Source organism: Cynara cardunculus, assembly GCF_001531365.2.
Source record: "Cynara cardunculus var. scolymus isolate 2C chromosome LG 7, CcrdV1, whole genome shotgun sequence".
NCBI lineage: Eukaryota > Viridiplantae > Streptophyta > Magnoliopsida > Asterales > Asteraceae > Cynara > Cynara cardunculus.
In genome coordinates this window covers 9,360,448-9,380,745 of record NC_037534.1, presented here as the reverse complement: position 1 = coordinate 9,380,745, position 20,298 = coordinate 9,360,448, and the positions used below count along the sequence as shown (strand labels likewise).

Sequence of the window (20,298 nt, the reverse complement as noted above, 5' to 3'; positions counted from 1 at the left end):
ATTAGTTTATTTCAAAATTTTATTCAAAATAACTAATATAAATAATTGTTTTTGATTATTTTATCAATTTATAATTTATGTCACATAATATCAATAATTGGAGTAATCCTATATTTTCCTATTAGTCAACTTAATAGAAACTTAAACACTATCGCTTATTTACCAGGTAAATGCTTAGCGATAAAATCAACACTATCGCTTATTTACCAGGTAAGATTTTAGCCAACAAAAGTTGCATCTTATGCAACAATTTACCCGATGAGTGCTAACCGTGGTAAGAGTCGTCGTCCTCACTTACCGGATAAGAGTTCTCTGTCCTTATCTCGCTCTTATCGAGTAAATTCTTGGTTCTTGTCTTATTCATCGGGCAAAGTAATATGATTTAATAAGCGCTTATTCGGATAAGTATTTGGTAAACGACCCTTTACTTGTAAAATAGAGCAAATTGCATCAAATTGAACATATTTTATTTTATTTCTTATTTTATGTAGCATACTTTTAAAATTTCAATTTTATTAAATATTATGTTGTTGATAAAATTAAAAAAAAACATATTATAATTCCAAAAACAAAACAAAAAACATATCATGGAAAAAACAAACTTACTTTTTTAAGACGTCATATCGTAGATTTTTTATTTATTTTAATAATTTATATAATAAAAATAAAATATTAAAATATTATGTTAATTAATTAGTTTTGAGATTATGTGACTATTAAATTGGAGATTGATTATCCTTTAAGAAGAAAAAGATTGAAAAGATAAGATTAATTAATAGTGCGTGATAATCAATTGTTGCCACAAAAACTTAGAATAATTTTAATGTCTTTTTCAGGTACAGATCCCTATTTTGTTTTAAACGGTGACACCATTTGACCATAAGAAAAAACTATAAGAAAAATATTTCAAATAATGGCAACGTTTGACTATAAAAAAACAAATATACAAAAAAAATTCAATCGGTGGCTCTATTTGACTAAGAAAATGACACTACCAAATAGAACTTGTTCTCATTGTAGTTTCAAAATACATACAGTGGCACACAACAGATTAATACGGTTGATCCTTTCACAAACTTAAATTATTTCACCTTTCGACGGAGGAATGATACGGTGACACGTGCCACCGTAACCATCATGGTAGGTCCATCTACGCTTTTTCTTTCCTTTCCAAAATTCAATTTGCATTTTGCTTTACATGTTCTTTTGGTTGTAACTTTATTTTTCATTTGTCATTGAATTTAAAAATCATTGAAAACATTTAATATTTATAAAAGTCATTCAACTTTCGAAATTCGTTATAGAAACTAACAAACACCATTATAATTTTATTAATTTCGTCACAATTGCTCAAAATAATCGATTTTGAAAGTCTAACCAATTGGAAATAAAATAGAAGTATGTTGTGCAAAAAAAAGGATGATGATAAAAATGGAGGGGAGGATTACTACATAAATAATATTGAACGTTTATATTTACCTCTGTCACTATATTTTTTTTTAACGATGTCACGTTCATCCTTCAACAGTACTCCCTCTTTGTACCAAGTTAAGAGAGTCATGGTGCGCGATTGTTGACTCATTAAAACGTTATACCAAAATAAAAATCTAGTGGGATAAAAATAAACGTTCGACGAAAGAAATAGTACAATGCACAAGATTATTTTGTAATATAGATTTTTCATTTAGTCTTATAATTTTTATGATTCTTATATGGATTCATATAGGTTTCGAAAAGAGATGGTATATAAGTTGTTGCCTCACTAAAATCCTACCCCTTGAACATTGCAGCACAATAATCTTCAGCGATTATCAACAATTATCTATCAACTCCTTTCAAACTTCAAAACTTCCCTGATCTTCAGAAATGATGCAGAAATATTCATTCATTTTCAATATTAACTCCCCTTTATGATGAAAATAAAGAGCATTTACATCATACTTCGAAATGAATGATCTTTGATGAACACCGTCAATTCATAGAAAGTTAAGAAAATCTTTTCAAAATCGCTTTTTTAATCTTTTCAGATTATTAAGGTGAGAGAAGGAACCAGATTCAACTTATGAACCTGTTTTCAATCTTTAAAAAAAAAATTGGCCTGTGAATATAACAGATATATTTAGTACAACGAATGTACTTCATATATGAGATTTGTTTGATGTTCATCTCACCAGGACTTCCATTCAATCATTGATAGATGAAAACGCATATCTATGAATGTTATGACAGAATAACAAATATTATGTAAAATTTGACCAGTGTAGAAATGATAAAGCAACAAATGCTTCATTTAAGTTCAAAAAGATAAACAGTGTGGACTATACAAATTTATCAGACTCAAATATGATCAAAAAGACTTAAAGGGGGGACATATATCCTTCTTTTGCAATATCATTTATCTCCAAATGAGAAACCGATAGATAATGAGTTGCATGCCCTAAGTGTTAATGAAACACTTATCTTTTTTAGAGATAAATGAGTAGCTGGTCGGGTTCTTAACAATAGTTGGCATGGGCTTTGCCTTTTTCAATATTAGTCTCCAAAGAGTTGAGAACTAATAGATTATGTGGTTTACCCGGATTATAGTGGATAGAATAGGATTCTTTTGATCTTTTAATCTTGGACACAACTCTCATAAATTCTTTTAGTATATGTTGATGATTTGTAAATGGAATATATAGAATTGTGATCAATCAAATATTGCGAAGTCCCGGTAACCTTGTTCCTACATGACCAGTCAATTTGATCGGGCACTCACCATCTATTTTGTATTGTTATAACTGGAAATAATCTGATGGAAATAAATCATGTCAAAGCTTATTTGAAAAATAATTTTTAAATTAAGGATCTTGGCAAGTTAAAGTTTTTCTTGGGAATTGAAGTTCTTAATTTTGATGGTGGTATATGTATGTCTCAAAGAAAGTATTGTTTAGAGTTACTAAATGACTTTGGATATCTAGGATGTAAACCAATGGACATGAATCGTACTATTACAGATTCTGTGAATTCTATTTCTAATGATCCCTCTCTGCATGACTATACCAGTTATCAAAAGTTGATTGGAAGGCTAATTTACCTTCTTGCAACTCGTCTTGATATTGTCTTTGCTATTCACTACTTCAGTCAGTTTATGCACTCACATCGACAATTTCATCTTAAATTGGCTTTAAGAGTTCTCAGGTATTAGAAGTCTTCACCAGGAAATGGTGTTAGTTTTACCAGGTCAGAATCTTTCCATTTATCTGCTTATGTTGATGCTGACTGGGGTTAAATTCTTCAAGAAGATCTGTTACCGGTTATTGTTTATTTCTTGGAAAAGTAAGAAATAAAATATTGTTTCTCGTTTTTCTGTTGAGTCTGAATACATATGTATGGCTTTTGTTACTTGTGAAATAATCTGGATTGTTAAGGTTTTATCTGATTTGAGAATCAAAGATTTACTTCCTGTAAATCTGTATTGCAATAATAAATTTGCAATAGAAATAGCTTATAATCTTGTTTTTCATGAACGCTCTAAACATATCGAAATTGATGTTCATCAAGTTCAAGAAAAACGTTAGTGTTGGGGTATTAAAAATTGTTAAGAATCTCTCTACAGAACAGCCTGATGATATTTTCACCAAGTCTCTTTGGTGTAAATCAACATAATTACCTATGCTCAAAATTAATGATAATTGACTTGTTTAAATGCCAAGATTGAGGGGAGACGTTAAATATAGCTTATTCTAGTTCAATCTTATCATTCAAAAGCTTTAGTTTTATAAAAGGGTGATTTTGTAATTTCTGGAAGCTTAAGGATCTAATTGAAACCGTCAAGTACTAAAGGGTATGGGTGCATTTTTGGTTGTAAATCCTGGTTGAGTATATAAATGGCTTTGTATCTGATTGGGAGCTCGAATCGCACATTTGTCTTTTCATTATCTTTGCAAGATTGAGAGCATTATTTTGTATGCATTTTCTTCTTGAGAGTTGTAGGGTTTCTGTTTTGTTACGATTTCTTTGTAATCCAAAGATCTATTAGTTTGAACAATTATTTCTGTTAAAAGACAATAATACATTATATGCATTAATATTTATTGTAATATTTCGGGCACGTTCAAATGAAAACCGTGCATTTCTAAGAAACCGTGTAAACTAATTTCGACCAATAGGAAAATTTCATTTTTTTTCTAATTAAATTTAATCAATTAGGGTATTTCGGTCATTTACAATATTTTCAATTAAATATGGAAATTATTAATAAATCTTAATTAAGGAAACGTAATAAAGAAAATTTTATAAATGGTAACATTTAAATATTTAATTATATTATAATTTTAAAATTTTGAACTATTGTGATGCGATTGAATCTGCTGTGAATCTTGAAGATTGTAAGACATAATGTAATGAATTCATCAAATCATGATAGAAGAAAGAAATTAATACAAATGAAACAAGTTTCATAAAAGTGAAACTGGTTCATGTCATAATTGAACAATGAGTAGTGAAACATTTTCATGGTAAACCCATTTCATTGATGGTGTAGTTGATCTATTTAGTAGGTGAAGTGGAAAATGAAACGGGTGCATAATGTATTTGGTTCGTCATGAAATAATTGCATGATGAAACGGGTATATGATGAATCTGTTACAGAATCTTGAAGATTGTAATCTGCTCCAGAATCTTGAAGATTATAAGGCTTAAAAGAATGAATTCATCAAATCACAGGTGAAATAAGAAAATTAATGTATATGAAATAGGTTTTATGAAGGTGAAACTGGTTCATGCCGTAATTGAACCAAGAGTTGTGAAATGGGTGCATAATGTATTTGGTTCGTCATGAAACGGGTACATGATGAATCTGCTCCATAATCTTGAAGATTGTAATCTGCTACAGAATCTTTAAGATTGTAATGATTAAAGGAATGAATTCATCAAATCATGAGCGAAATAAATTAATCTATATAACATGAAACAAGTTTCATGAAGGTGAAACTAGTTCATGGCGTAATTGAACAATGAATAGTGAACTGGTTTGATGGTGAACCCCGTTTTCGTGATGATGTAGTTGATCCATTTAGTAGGTGAAATGCAAAATGAAACAGGTGCATAATRTATGCGGTTTGTCATGAAATAATTACATGCTAAAATGGATTCATGATGAAAACCGGTGCGTCTTGAAATAATTTCATAATGAATATGGTGCATATTTATATGGGTGTGTGAAGGACATTGAAACAATTTCAGGATAAGAAATAAAAAAACTGCTGCATTAGCGAAATTATTTTCTAACAAATAGAAAATTTTAATTTCCTAAAATAAAGAATAATGTCCTTCAATAGGATGTTACAGAAAATGTATTTTTATTTACCATTTTGCCCTTATTGCTAATATAAAAATAAATTTTTAATATATATATTTTTTAATTTCCTAAAATAAAGTAAATTAATCTTGACCATTGATCAAGAAAATGGATTGATGAAATTAGTTTACACGGTTTACACAAATGGGGACGGTTTCATTTGAATGCTCCTATATATATTTATATATATATATTATGTATTTGGCATATGTTTGCTCTTGTGTGTGACCCTATGGGTTCATATGTTACTAACAGTATCGTCAAGTGTAATATCATGGACATACAGATTCAACAAACGTTTCTTCTCTTGTTCTTGTTATATTAGGTTGGTGCTAGCTTGAGGTTTTTGGGTTTTGTTTTCTTTTGTATTCAAGTATGTGGGTTAGATCTCCAAGTTGGAGTTCTTGTTGAAATCGATTCCATGAACATAGTTTCAATAGCCTTAACTTGTTTTAAAAACACTTAGCTTGGAATTCTTTTTCATGGAATGAGTTTTCAATATTCCTCCATTGTTGAGTTAGCATTTGAATCTATGGTTGGTTATTTGAAATTCATACATGTTTAGGAGATTTTATCTATTCCAAATAATTGTGTTCATGGGTCATTTTTAGAGTGATGGTAATTTTGAGTCAAACTCAGGTGGGTTTCGTGTGATTTGAGTTGCAGGCCGTATTAGATGAATCGGGGGTGAAGCTTTAATCTCAAGTGAACGACGCGATTAGCGCCGCAACTTTGGTCGTGGGCTAAGTCATGTAACTCTCTGAGTTCGATTTTTTTGGGATTTTTCACTTATGTTGTTTTGGGAACCATCTTTGGTTATTATTGTGTTTACAGTGATTACAGATGTGAATATTAAGCTTGGTGAGATTTTGTCAATTTTGGGATGTGCAAGTCTTTTTGGGCAAAACCAGTGACTTGTGCGACTATTGTCGGGACTTTGGTCGCGTGGCAAGTCGCATAGGCCACTATTTTATGGTTTTTTGTTTTTTTTGTCTTATGTCTTTTTGAGACTTTTTGTGGTAATTTTTTATATGTCTTAGAATTTTTTTAGAGATAAGATTGAGGCTATCACTCTTAATTGTGATCCACGCTTATTTGATTAAGTTTCAATTATTCGGTTTTGGGATTTGTTACTTGTTAAGAATTTAGAGTATTCTCGTGATGAAGTTGACTTTTCTTTTAACCATTTTCGAGTTGAAATGCATATTTTTTTTCAAATGGTTATTACTTTGATATTATACCAGTTTGGTGTGTTTAAATTGATACCATTAAATGTGTTACAATTTTTGAGTGTCTGTTGTTAAAATTTAACACATGTGGTAATTATTAATTCTTGGAAATAAGGGGACTTACACAACCGAATCTAGGTGTGCAAAGACTGTGATGGTCCGCATCGGGAAGGGGGTTATACATATTTAGTGCCCATGAATTTGTTTTGTACGATGAGTCACAGCCGATAGTGATTGCTATCTTATCGGGGTGTGGGTGATTTTTAGTGGCGACGGTTGTGGTAAGTTACCTTGGGATCGAGGGATGTTGAGTCTGGAGACTAACTTTTGATTAACAGATTTAGATGTTTTACATTAACCGGTTTTTACTGAATTATTGAACTGTCAAGGATTTCCTCCCTAAACCGTATAGTCTAACCCTCATTTTGTTCTAAAAAATATGCATTTTAGGACAGCTGTATTTAAACGATAAAGAAAAAGGAAGGTTGTGAAATTATCTGTTTGGATGCTATCTATGAAAACAAACAAGGATCATGTGGAAGTTCGCTTTTGATCGATTTATATATAGGAATCTTTTGTATTAAGATTTTATTAGCAAAAATGTGTACCCTATTTCAAATAACTGTATAGTTTTGGTATATTGTGACCCAATGTGTAAACTCAATATAGTTTGATATATGTCATTATGTGTAATATGTTATATGGAATTACAGATTGTTACAGTAGTATTTTGAATAATACTGTAGAATAAATTAAATTTGTGTAAAATAATTAAAACAAAAAATAAAGAAGAACCATTGATACCAAATACATAAAGCTTATAAAAAACGATATTAATGGTGTAAAATCGGGATTAAATCTTTAGAATCTCTATTCACTACTTTCTTCCATTCTCCAAGAATTCGTGTTCGACTCTTCGTGTACGGAAATGAGAGTAAGGGGCGTTTACTAAACACTTACTTGGTAAGTGTTTACCGAATAAATTTTCTTATCGGATGAACATGACAATGGTCAAGAATCTTACCGGGTAAGAGCGATGAGAAGGATGGAGAGTCTTACCCGGTAAGTGAAGATTACGACTCTTACTCAGGTAAGCGCTTACCCCGTAAATTGTTGCATTCAATACGTTTTGATGTACTAAAATCTTACTCATCAAAATAAATTATAATGTTGACTCCTATAGATAAGCACTTACCGGATAAGTATTTGGGTAAACAGCCCCTAAGTATTTTTCTTAAGTTTCCTTTTTACGTTTATTTATGTCTTAGGTCTCATACGTACTTCTTATTTATCCCTCAAGTTAAATATTAAAAAAATACCACACCTCACAAAATAATACGCTGTAATGACCCATAACATGTTACAATGCAAGCCAAGTTTTATCGTGGAGCCACATGGGTTAACGTGATGGGGAAGTCAAGCCTTGACGTCATAATGTACCATAAGAAAGCCATACCGAGTTATTTAAAACCGTAATTTTATTATAATTTAACGTTAAACAAATTGTAACGATTTTTCAGACACAAAATTTTGGTCCTAAAATAGAGAAAAAGTATAATATTATATGCATTTAATTCAAAAAAAATCAAATTTTGATGTCTAAAAAGCACTTAGATAAAAATCTAAAGTGTTAAAAATAATGATAAAATTTAAAATACATATAGCAGTTGTAGGGACGTTCCAATTTTTTTATAGGCTTTGTTGTATCCAGAACTTTTGATGGCATTACATAAGAGATAACAACATACATATATGTTAAGCACGAAAAGACACTAATCCTAAACAATCAACAATCTGAACCTAACCTAAATCTAAATCATTCACAATTTGTATCTAAACCTAAATAATTAACAATTTGTACCTAAACAATTTAGGCTATAATTTTACACAGATTGATGAAAATTGCCTAAACATATGTAAAATTAGGCCTAAAATTTTGAAAACCCTATTCAAAATCTCACATTTAACATGCTAAGAAACAACACTGCATAATTGACACACCAATAACTCAATTGTTAAACATTATAAAAGGTTTATATTATTTAATATAATTTGGAAATCCCACTTGTTTGTTAAGTAAATGCACTTTGGAAAGTGGGTTGGCACCAAGAGTGGTTCAATTTTTATTCCATCCGGTTCATCCAACATTTTTGGATCATTTCTAAAGTCGTCCTGCCTTTTTTTGTGGAGGAAAATAAATTCCAATAATTATTGTTTTTTAATATTTTACCACGGAAAAAATGTTTAAATTGAAATGTATTTTATTCCGTACAATGTAACGAGATACATCTTAATTTTAATGTTACATTTTTTTGTCTCAGTTGATGTTACAATACAGTTTTATGTGGTCTTGAGAAAACGATAATGTTTTTATTTTTGAACAAAATATAAACATGAAGATATATCATAAAAAAAGATTTTTTTTATATTAGTACCAAACTAACTATTTTTTTATTAACCTGGATGTTCAACCCGCTATGCGAGCCGACTAATCTCAGGGCGACCACCTGCTTTGCAGATAGCCCGGAATCACCGCATTTGAACCTCTGTGGCCACAAAGGGATTTTTATTCCTCCTTGGATTTGAACCTGGGACCTTTCGGTACTTTTGACCTTTGGAGTCAAGCTCAAACCAATCAGGCACCACCCTTGTGTATTTCTTTAATTCATTTTTTTATTTTTCGTTAAATAATATAATTTTTTATAAAGATAATAATCAAGTATTTTATTAGAACTCAATGATTATCTTAATTATATATTAGATATTCCATGTTTAAAATGGATGTTTATCTTGTATTTGATTATGCTTATCTGCAGTTAGTTACACAAATTTAAAAATGGAGATTTAATAAGTTGTACTTACGCAAAAATTACTTGTAATATTGAATTTTAAGTAATATGCATCAATAAGCAGTACTTTATGCATAAAAATGATTTTTAAAATTTTTTGTCAGATATTTTATAATATAGTATAGATATTTGATCTAATTATGGATTTATGGTATAATTTTGTGAACAAGAAGTACAATTTATTATCACTTTGTAAATAAAAAATCATTATTAAAATATTTTACTTGAGATTTTTTGTCATAACTACCAAAACGGAATTTCTAATAAGTTCTATTAGGGCTGTAAACGAACCAAACGTTCAGCGAACCATTCGTGAAACGTTCGGCGGGAAGTTTGTTTATGTTCATTTATTTAATAAATGAACGAACATGAATAGATTTTTTTTGTTCGTTTAGTTAAACAAACGAACATGAACAAGAGTCTTGTTCGTTCATTTATGTTCGTGAACGTTCCTTTGTTTATCGTTCGTTTACGTTCATTTATATACTAAATTTAATATATAATCTTTTGTTTATTTACTTTGAATTCAAATAATATTTATTTATGTTCATTTAGCCCGTTCGTTTATGTTCGTTCATTTACGTTCGTTTAACATGTTGACGAACAAACATAAACGAACACGAACAGACTTGATTTCTAAACGAACGAACACGAACACAAAGATTTTCGTTCGTTTACTATTCGTGTTCGTTCATTTGTTCGGTTAAGTTAAACGAACAGTTTTCTTGTTACAAGGGTTAAAATGACATATATTATATCAATGACATCAAAAGGATATTAAATGAATGGAACCGGGATATGGATGAAATATAATTTCGATTAATTATTTTATGGAACCTAGGGCTTGAACCCCTTGCCACATCAAGTTACTGTAGAAGAAACCTCTTCTGACCTTTTTTTCCGATTATGACTGATGGAATCATCGGGAGGCAACAGTGCGGAATTTTCCACAATGGGCGAAAGCCTGACAGAGCAATGTCGCATGGAGGTAGAAGATTTACCAATAGTACATTTATATAGAAGACCTAAACTATAAAGTTTACAAAATTATTTGGTATGTATTAGGTCATGTTTGGCAAGTATAAGCTAACTTATTTGTAGAACTTATAGCAAAAGTTCGGTTTAGATAGTTATAAGCTAGTTTATTAACCACTACTGAGATTAGTGTTTCAGTAAGCTTCATGAGTTTTTTTTCACTTTATTTCAATATACCACTAATCTATACTATATTATAAAGCATTTGGCATAAATTCTTAAAAACTATTTTTATGCATGAAATACCCTAATTGATGCATATTACTTAAAATTCAATATTACAATTAAAATGTATATAAATACAATTTATTAAAACTTCATGCATGAATTCAAGAGTTTGTGAGGTCTACCACAGATGTGGTACCTACAGCAATCATTATATGACTTAACCCTTTGACCATTAACCTTAAAATGGTACCACTTTTTGGGTGAATCAACTCAAAAACTACATGGTTGTATGCTTTGTGAACCTCAAAATGTCCAATCAACTTAGATCTAAACTTTACCGGGAATAGCTTCGATCTAGAGTTGAAGAGTAGTACCTTTTTTCCGGCTACAAAATCTCTTTGCAAGATTCTCTTATCATGACATCTTTTGGTTTTATCTTTGTAGATCTTGGCATTCTTATGGGCTTGATCTCTCATTTCTTCAAGCTCATTCATTTGTAGCTTCCTTCTCTCACCTACAACATTTATACGCATATTAAGCTCCTTCAAAGCCTAAAAGGCTTTATGTTCAAGTTCCACTGGTAAGTGACAAGATTTTCCAAAGACTAGCTTGTAAGGAGACATTGGGGTTTTATAGGCCTAAAGAGCATCATCGTCTTGAAATAGGATAGGCCAAAAGAATCCAAATTGTACGATTTTGGCTATAGTTCGTTGGCCACCATATGCAGCAGCATGGCAATGCTACAACACTGCAAGCACATCCTCTTGAGATATACACCTCCTCAGAATCTAGTCAGCCCTAATTTGAATAAAAAGAGGTCATCCCATAGATAACTCTTTGAATCATGAAGTAATTTCTTTCTTTGGTTTTTATTCAGTTCTGGTGGTATAATCCCAACAGCCAAGAAATTTGCAATGTTCGCAAACCATGGAGTTGTAGGATGTCACAGCTTCAAGAGCCCTCATCTAGGAATTTATCATTGATTTCACCGGAACTTGACTCTCCTTTTTCTAACCTTGACAAGTATCAGTAACTTGGTTATTTACTCCTTTCTTGTCTACTATTTCAATATCAAACTCTTGTAACAAAAGCACCCACCTTATGATTTTAGGCTTAGCATCTCTTTTGGAAATCAACTACTTGGATGGCAGCATGTACAATGTGGCCAATGACCCTTGTTCCCATCAATTAAGATCTTAACTTTTCAAATGCAAAAAACAACAGCCAAGAGCTCCTTTTCAGTGGTGGTGTAGTTTGTTTGAGTCTATTAAGAGTCTTGCTGGAATAGTAGATAGGATCAAAAACATTTTCTTTGATTTGGCCCAACACTTCACCCACTGCCCAATTACTTGCATCACACATTAATTCAAAAGGTTTTGTCCAAGTTGTTGATCACTTGTCAAGGTTACAAAAAGGAGAGTAAAGTTCTGGTGAAATCAATGAAAAATTCCCAAATGAGCAGCTCTTGATGTTGCAACATTCTACAGCCCCATGGTTTGCAGACATTGCAAATTTCTTGGTTGTTGGGATCATACCACCAAAACCGAATAAAAACCAAAGAAATAAATTACTTCATGATTCAAATGTTATCTATGGGATGACCCTTATTTATTCAAATTAGGGGCTCACCATGTCTGGAAATTGTCAATGCATCTTGGTAGTCGTAGATTATATCTCTAAATGGGTATAGGGAACGACATGCCACATCAATGATGCTAAGACAATGGTTAAACTCTTGCATAAGAGCATTTTCAAAAAATTTGGTACCCCCAGAGCTATGATAAGTAATGAGGATACCTATTTTGTAAACAACATGATGAAATAAGTTCTTGAAAAATATAACATAAGCCATAGGGTGGCTACTGCTTATCACCCTCGAACTAATTACTTAGTAGAGCTTTCAAACAAGGAGATCAATAGTACTTCAGAGAATGTTGTGAAACCTACAAGGACTGGTCTCTCAAACTTGATGATGCTCTTTGGGCCTATAAAACCCCAATTGGCATGTCTCCCTAGAAGTTAGTATTGGAAAAGCTTGTCACTTACCATTGGAACTTGAACATAAAGCCTTTTGGGCTTTGGATAAGCTTAATATGTATGTAAATGTTGCAGGTAAGAGAAGGAAGCTACAAATCAATAAGCTTGAAGACATGAGAGATCAAGCTTATGAGAATGCCAAGATCCACAAAGATAAAACTAAAAGACGGCATGACAAGAGGATCTGGAAATGAGATTTTGTAGCTAGACAAAAGGTACTACTCTTCAACTCTAGATTGAAGCTATTCCCTAAAAAGCCTAGATCTAATCTAAGTGGACTTGAACTTTTAAGGTTCACAAAGCACACAACCAAGGAGTTGTTGAGTTGATTGACCCAAATAATGGTACCATTTTTAAGGTTAATAGTCAAAGGGTCAAGTCCTTTAATGATGTTGTAGCAACCACAGGTACACCTCTTGAAAAGTTGTTCTTAGGCTCTCAGCCCTCATGGGTATGTACATACGTAAATAAAGTGGATTAGTATTATTAAAGTTTACTTTTGAGTTTTTAAGAATAACAAGATTTTGTGAAAAAGGTACAATTGCCATGACATTTTTCGTACATTGTTGCAACAATCTGCATTTGGCCAACCAATCTTGTTAACCGAAAAAATACTCAAGTATACTACAAGATGCTTTTGAAAAGCAAACTTTTAACAAGATTTGATCTACATATTGAGGTTTTTCCCAGGGAATAACATCATTTCTCTAAAAACTATTATTGAACAAGAGAACCTTTTTGTACCCTAGAGACAAACCCTTGGTTAACTTGTAACCATATCCCCTCATCTTCTACTTCTGATTCATCTAACTCTTCAAGTTACAGGTCTCTCAACAAGGAACTATCATCTCCTACCCATGATCAACCCCAGATTCTACTACTTGATGCTCGATTCTTATTACCCCCAAGCCCACAAAACACTAAGCATTCTACAAATAGCTCTGGAGCCCTAACCATTCCTGTTGATGAATCCAACCCAACAAAACCCTATATCCTAGATGAAGCCTTTGATGCTATAGCCTTTATTCTAGGAGAGCAAACTCATGCACCACCTTTGGAAATAGAGGTCACCACTACTACCAAATTCCAAAACCAACCCCAAACATATGATAAACTTATGCACGACCTCTGGAAGCAGAGGTCACCACTACTACCAAAAGCCAAAACCAACCCGAACTTGTGAAAGAAACCAATGTAGCCAAACAAACCAGGCCTAAAGCCATTTTGGCCAGGCAATCACAGCCTTTAGAGGCTGAGGCGGAAATTGTTGCTGTGATGGGTGGTGCTGCAAAAGAAACTATTGTGGGGGAAAGCACATGGGAGGGTCTTATGGATTATAGTGACTCTGATAAAGTGGAAAAGAAGAAGAAAGATCAGAAGATGATGAGTCACAGAATAAGCACGTTGATGTGAGCACTGATGAGCTTGCTACAGCAACAGAAGAAGGGTGAAGCCCCAATTGTTGAAAAGGTTGAGATCCCAAAGAAGAAGGTTACCAAGTCAAAGAAGGTAGCATCACCTCAACCTAACCAAAGCTAAGAGGACTCATGCCTCTTTTGGTACTTTCAGTTGTAAGGGAAGCATTTGACCAATTTGATTAAATGGCTTCAAAGGAGGCCTTAGCTGACAAGGGGTTTAGCCTGGAAAGATTGAAACAATTTCCTTTTCTAGAAGAAACAATTATACAACTTTGGGGGGGGGGGGTTATGTTGTTCCTTCTAGTTTCAACCTCTCCATTGTAAGGGAATTTTATGTTGAACTCACACATGATACCACAGTAAGAGTTAGGGGAACAGATGTATGTTATGCCCCAGCCACTATTGATAATATCATACCCCCTACTCCCTGTGTGTACAGCAAATTGATGAGTGATGCATCAGATGGGGATGCAAAGAAAATATTGTTGACACTGGCACAACCAGGAAAGACATAGAAAAACCACCTCCTCCCCTGTATTTTTACAAGCAAAGAAAAATAAAAAATGAAGAAATACAAAGAAACAGGAAATTATGCTGCAAGATTAAAAAAAACTGATGTAAGACTCAAAACCATTGGAGATTTTCTTGACAATCAACTTCAGGGCCCATGAAATAGTTGATATGCGTGCATGACAGCTTAGATACCCATGGCTATAGAAAAGAAAGAAAAAGGGAGATTCTTACTTGACTAATCCCACACCATCTTGGGAGAGAGAAATCACAGGTTGATGGAGCGCAGATGAATAATAAGACCTTACTTATGAACTCCCATCTCCTTATTGTTGGAACAATTTAACGAGGACAGCAGATATCAAGGATGATCACAAGTTTAAGGGCAAAGGAGAAGCAAAAGTTTGGCAGACATATTAAAAGAGTGAAACATTATTTGTAGGTTCATTTCGCCCCAGCCTCCTAGGAGGTCAAGAGTTCAAACACACCAAATGCGAGTGTTTGTCATTTATGAATACTAGTTGTAAACCTGTGCAATGCAACATGATGTGCAATTGCATCAATGACTCTATCCCACAAACTTAATTGCTTTTCTTTTCATGTATCCATATAGCCCTATGAAACATTTTATTTCACAAATCTGATGCCTAAAAGAAAATGTGAAGCCATAAGATTAAAATACGCAGATACCCATCTAGACGAAAGAGATATAACAAAACCCGGATAAACTTTGATCTAATCAACAAAAAAATATAGGTAATGTAACTTGGTAGTCGCTTACCATACCCCTTAATTCATGGTTTTGTCAAGTTGGGAATGATATATGCAATTTCATAACAAAACGCATAATCATCTGACACTGCCTACATACACTAAAGATGGTATTGTTCATAATTAAAATATAGTAACACTCGATAAATATTACCGTCTTAATGAAATAATATGACTCTTGTTCTATTTCTCAATCAGTAATAGACAGGAGTTTTGCCCTAATAGCTTTGTGCTTTATTTCTTAGGCAACGGGCCATCTTTGTATGGTCTATAAACGTTTAAACATGTAGCTAAATACCTTGACACACATCAATGACTAAAAGCTGCAACAGAAAACGAGAACATAACAAAATGAAACAAAATTTTGAATTTCTTCCTTTAGAATATAAAAAGAATCTTGAGCTGAAGACATCTTGATGGTACAAATGGATAGCAAATTTTACTTTTGACCCAAGGATATGATCATCTCCTACATCTGAAAAGAGAATGAGAAGTTATTGTATAAAGTTATATATATATATATATATATAGGGCCAGGTTCAAACGAGAACGCTAACTATTTAAGAAAATAAGAAAAATATTGTTAATGTACAAAATCATATATGATTCACGTATAAAATCATACATAATTCACACACACACACATATATATATATTCACGTACAAAATCATACAGGTTCAAAAGTCGTCCGCTTCCATTTTTTTGACATCAATGTAAAATCACGTGATTTTATACATTAACGATTTTTTTTCTTGTTTTCTTAAATAGTTAGTGTTCTCGTATCTCTCTCTCTCTCTCTCTCTCTCTCTCTCTATATATATATATATATATATATATATATTGCACATTAATAATTTTTTTTGGGCAAGGGGGCAGAATCCCGGAAAAAGTTTATTTATAAATAAAAGAAGGCTTACAGAATTAAATGGCATACCCGTTTTTACAAACAGAAGCCCAGCGGTATCTGAAACATCCAGGTTCCATCCTTATATCCAATTGAAACTTGATATCCTCTGTTGGCAGCTCAATTCTTAACAAATGCAATCTATCTAAATGAACCAGCATCCATCAAACAGTTGTTGAAGACTAAACCATGAAACAACATACCATAACTGGAAAATTAAGCCTTAATTGATGCAATTTGGTCATAGAGAGTTCCCCTTCTTATCCACTCTGCTACCAAAAAACAAAATATGCAATTAGGATCAATTTCAAAGCTCCTTAATTTCATCATGAATAAAAGCAAACTCACCAAACAATTTGAAAAACGCAGACAATGGACAACAAGGATATACAAAATCCAACGAAGGTAGTTAGGAACATTTTGAATCTTTCACAAACACCAGCATAACCAAGCAGTTCGTACTACTTAGAACGCCTTGGGGAGGAGTGCGAGATGAGCATTGTCTCGTAACTGTAATGTATATTAAATATTTGACCAACAACTTGAATGCAAACCCTGTTTAAAAATTGAGAATTCTCATCTGGTATACAAAACTTGGTCCTAACGAGAAGCAAACCCTATTTTGTGCATATCTTTATTTTGTCTAGCATCAATTGAATAACACCACGAGTTTCCATTTTCATCGACAGAGGACATTTTTCAATTTCACTCAACAAAAAGTCTTAAATCAATGATACTGTAATACACAAGAAACTTAAAATGCACAATCTGGCAGACAAGAAAGCAAAAAAAAAACGCGTCTCCACTTAATCACTTATGAAGAAATAGGGGATTGGCAATCAAATATATAAAAACCTCAAATGATGTATTAAAAAACCTCCTAGTTTATGCATATCTTTATTCTGCATAGAAATTTCTTTCCTTGCCATATATCATTAAAAGTAATGATAACCCTAATGAGAAGTTATCCATAAGCTGCTGATCAAAAAAGGCCAATTAAAAAAGAACGAAGGAAGCACATTTCTATGAATCAAAAGGCACCAAGAGTTTTGCCAATATTTCTAATGATGGCGCTTTTATCTGTTTATCAAAAAGAAAATCATGAATCATAGAAATACATTAACAATAGCTATAAAATCAAAAAAAATTAACAAAGACTTGAGCTTTCAACTTTCCAACTTTATTTCTTTAGAAAATCCTATTGTTCTTGCTACATTCATAAAAGAATAAACCACCACAAAGCACTAAATGAACTTACTTGTGCCATGGCTATCAACTTTTTAGAGTTGGTGCTGGATCCGATAGAAGCATGCATAAGTGGATATCACTGATTTCCTTTGATTTCTCTTTGACTAGGAAGCAGCAAAACAAATATCATAAAGAAGTTAAGATGAAGAAAGCTGCCACCCGCAAACAATCATAGAGCCTCGTAACATGCAAAAAATGGCAGGCTTCACATCAACAGTTGCAGGCTTTACATGGTTCTACAATTTGCTTATTATCATGGGGAGAATTAATTACTCAATTCATCTTTGTTGGAGGATTCCATTGTTGTGTGTTCAGTTCCAGTTTCAAGCAGCTACAAGAAGGGGAAACGCATTAAACGCATAAGCAATTTGACCTTTCTTTCAACATTCAAAGGATTTCAAAGCCAAAAGAAACAAACAAAAAAAGAGTAGAGAGTTGTTTCATTACTTTTCAAATAAAAAGTAAAGATAAGATTTTTTGGAAGTAAATATGTTATGCAAAGACAATATGTATCATGGGATTTGTTGGAGGATTCTTAAATTGAAGGCAAAAAAGTGGGTTTTAGAAGAGGATACATAAACAATTATGTAATTTCTATAAAACCTATACATTGTGGAACTTTTAGGTTAGAATACACCAGTTCCATATACCAATTGCAAAAGCCAACAAATGTAAAGGGTACCTTTGCAATAAAAGTGTACCTCTGAATCCACAAGAAGACAGTATCAGTTAAAGTACATCTAAGAAAATACATGTAAACTGAGAATTAAATGCACTTTCAATGGAAATTTAAGACACAAGAAGACAAAGAGGCAAACCCATTGAAAGAAAACTATAATCCATTTTGATTAGATTTTAAGAACACACAGAACCCTAACCATAACACACAGAAGTGAAGATGGAGATGAAAATGGGTTGAACAACCATATGAGAGGATACGAACGGGAAGAAGGAAAGTACCTCGAATGGAATCAGTAGAGGCGCGATGGATCGAGAACGGAATCGGGAAGATAATCTTCAGTGAGAGGATACGAACCGGAAGAAGGAAAGTACCTTGAACAGAACCATAACCAATCTTGAATCAATAGACATCATACTGGGAGCTAGAATCGTTGTCTTGGGAAATAATCTTCAGAGGAGCTTGAATCGTCATCTGATAAGAGCGATGATAGTGCATCTTGAGAGCTTGAAATTTGAATCGTCGTCTGATGAGAGCGTGGGGTGCTGGTATTGGGAATTCAAATCCTACGGGTAGTATTGACAAGTTGTACATCAAGCATATCATGTTGTAATTAAGAGATTTTTAAAAAGTAGCCTTAAAAATGTATGTTTTACATGTATTTAAGCCTTTTGCTTAAATGCTTTATAAGATGGTACATCTTATTTGTAGGTATTTAGTGAACCAAACACAAATGGGAAGAACATGTAAAAGCAAAGCATCTGGCTGAACACAGCAAGGAGAGAAAGACAAAAGTAAACCCCTCCGATGAAGGATAAAAGAGCAGATAAGAACTAAACCATGGAAACCATGGGTAAATGTTCAACTAAAACTTGAAGGAGCATAGCAATTTTAGGATATTTCACTTCAAAAACTAAGACTTCAGAATAACCGTTGATGTAACTTGCTTCATTTCTAGATTATGTTTTTAAGATGGGCATCATTTAGGTTGAACAACAACTACACGTCTCCTTGGCTTTAGCCTAGCAAGCAAGGAGGTGGGCATCCTTGCAGAATAGCGGTGGTCCAGGGTTCAACTCCAAGCACCACCCCTATTTACCTTCTCCAAGCTGGCCATGGAACCGGTACAGTTGGGGGGGTGTCATACCCGTTTTTTGCAGACCATCTATACCTTTTGTCACAAAAAAAGAGCCCAATACGGACTTTGTCAATTCAGAACTTCTGTTTCTACGTTTTAAAGTTGACAGCTTCAGAATGGTAATATACTGTTACAGAAATGCATTGATCATAATATCTAACCAATAGCCAAACATTTGTTATCAATTTGAAGTCAAGAAGTAATTTGTTTCACACTCAAAGTCAGACGTGAGATCTTCATTTGAGAGTGAGCAGGTGCTAACTACTACGAACCAGAATAACATGCATTCACACACCTGAGGTCCAAAGTTCACCTCGACTAATTCTTAATTGGTTTCCTTTTTTTTCTCCCTTTTCAGTTCGAATATGAGTTAAAAAAGTTTCACATGTAACAAACTAGTACATTATTTATATGAGACTCGCATCAAATATAACGCTTCACCTGATGTTTTTCTATGTGGTCCACAGCTATAAAGCAAACCCCCAAGAAAAAAACAAGGAGACAGAACCATTTTGTTCATCCAGCCAGTCGATTTAAGATTACATTATTAGGAGAAACAAGGAATAATAGGGAGCGACTCCATCTCTCCATTTTCTATTTTGGGCAAAAAGCAACAAAGTTTGTTGTTAATCCCTATTTAGTGTAACAATTAACTTTTTTTCCCTAAATCAATGTAACGAAGTTTCAGATTTCTATTCTTTTTACCAACTTTAACTGGTGGTAACCTGTTGACCTTGTACATTTGATGGCGTCAAAACCCTTTAGGGTGCGTTTGGTACGCAGACAGGACAGGACAGGACAGGACAGGACGGGACAGAACAGGACAGGACAGGACAGCTGTTCAACGTTTGGTAAGACATGATAGGACTGGACAGAACTGGTTAAAATGACCAATTTACCCCTACTGAGTCAATCCTAGAATTCTAACCACCATGATCAAAACCCAATTTTACAATGACAAATTTCAAAC

The 20,298-nt window shown here is 33.0% G+C and overlaps 1 long non-coding RNA gene across 6 annotated transcripts; it reads right to left on the bottom strand.

Annotated features, from left to right (window-relative positions):
- Positions 1-15,672: 15,672 nt before the first annotated feature.
- LOC112515832 lies at positions 15,673-18,708 on the bottom strand. 6 transcript variants are annotated; one of them, XR_003069550.1, is made up of 4 exons: positions 17,522-18,708; positions 16,467-16,530; positions 16,294-16,372; positions 15,673-15,833 (listed from the first exon to the last, which is right to left on the bottom strand). It is a non-coding gene; the product is annotated as an uncharacterized LOC112515832 (long non-coding RNA). The 6 variants fall into 6 exon arrangements; XR_003069551.1 differs by having other exon boundaries at positions 16,294-16,530; positions 17,522-17,615; positions 17,742-18,708; XR_003069552.1 differs by having other exon boundaries at positions 16,294-16,530; positions 17,522-17,615; positions 17,785-18,708.
- Positions 18,709-20,298: the final 1,590 nt, after the last annotated feature.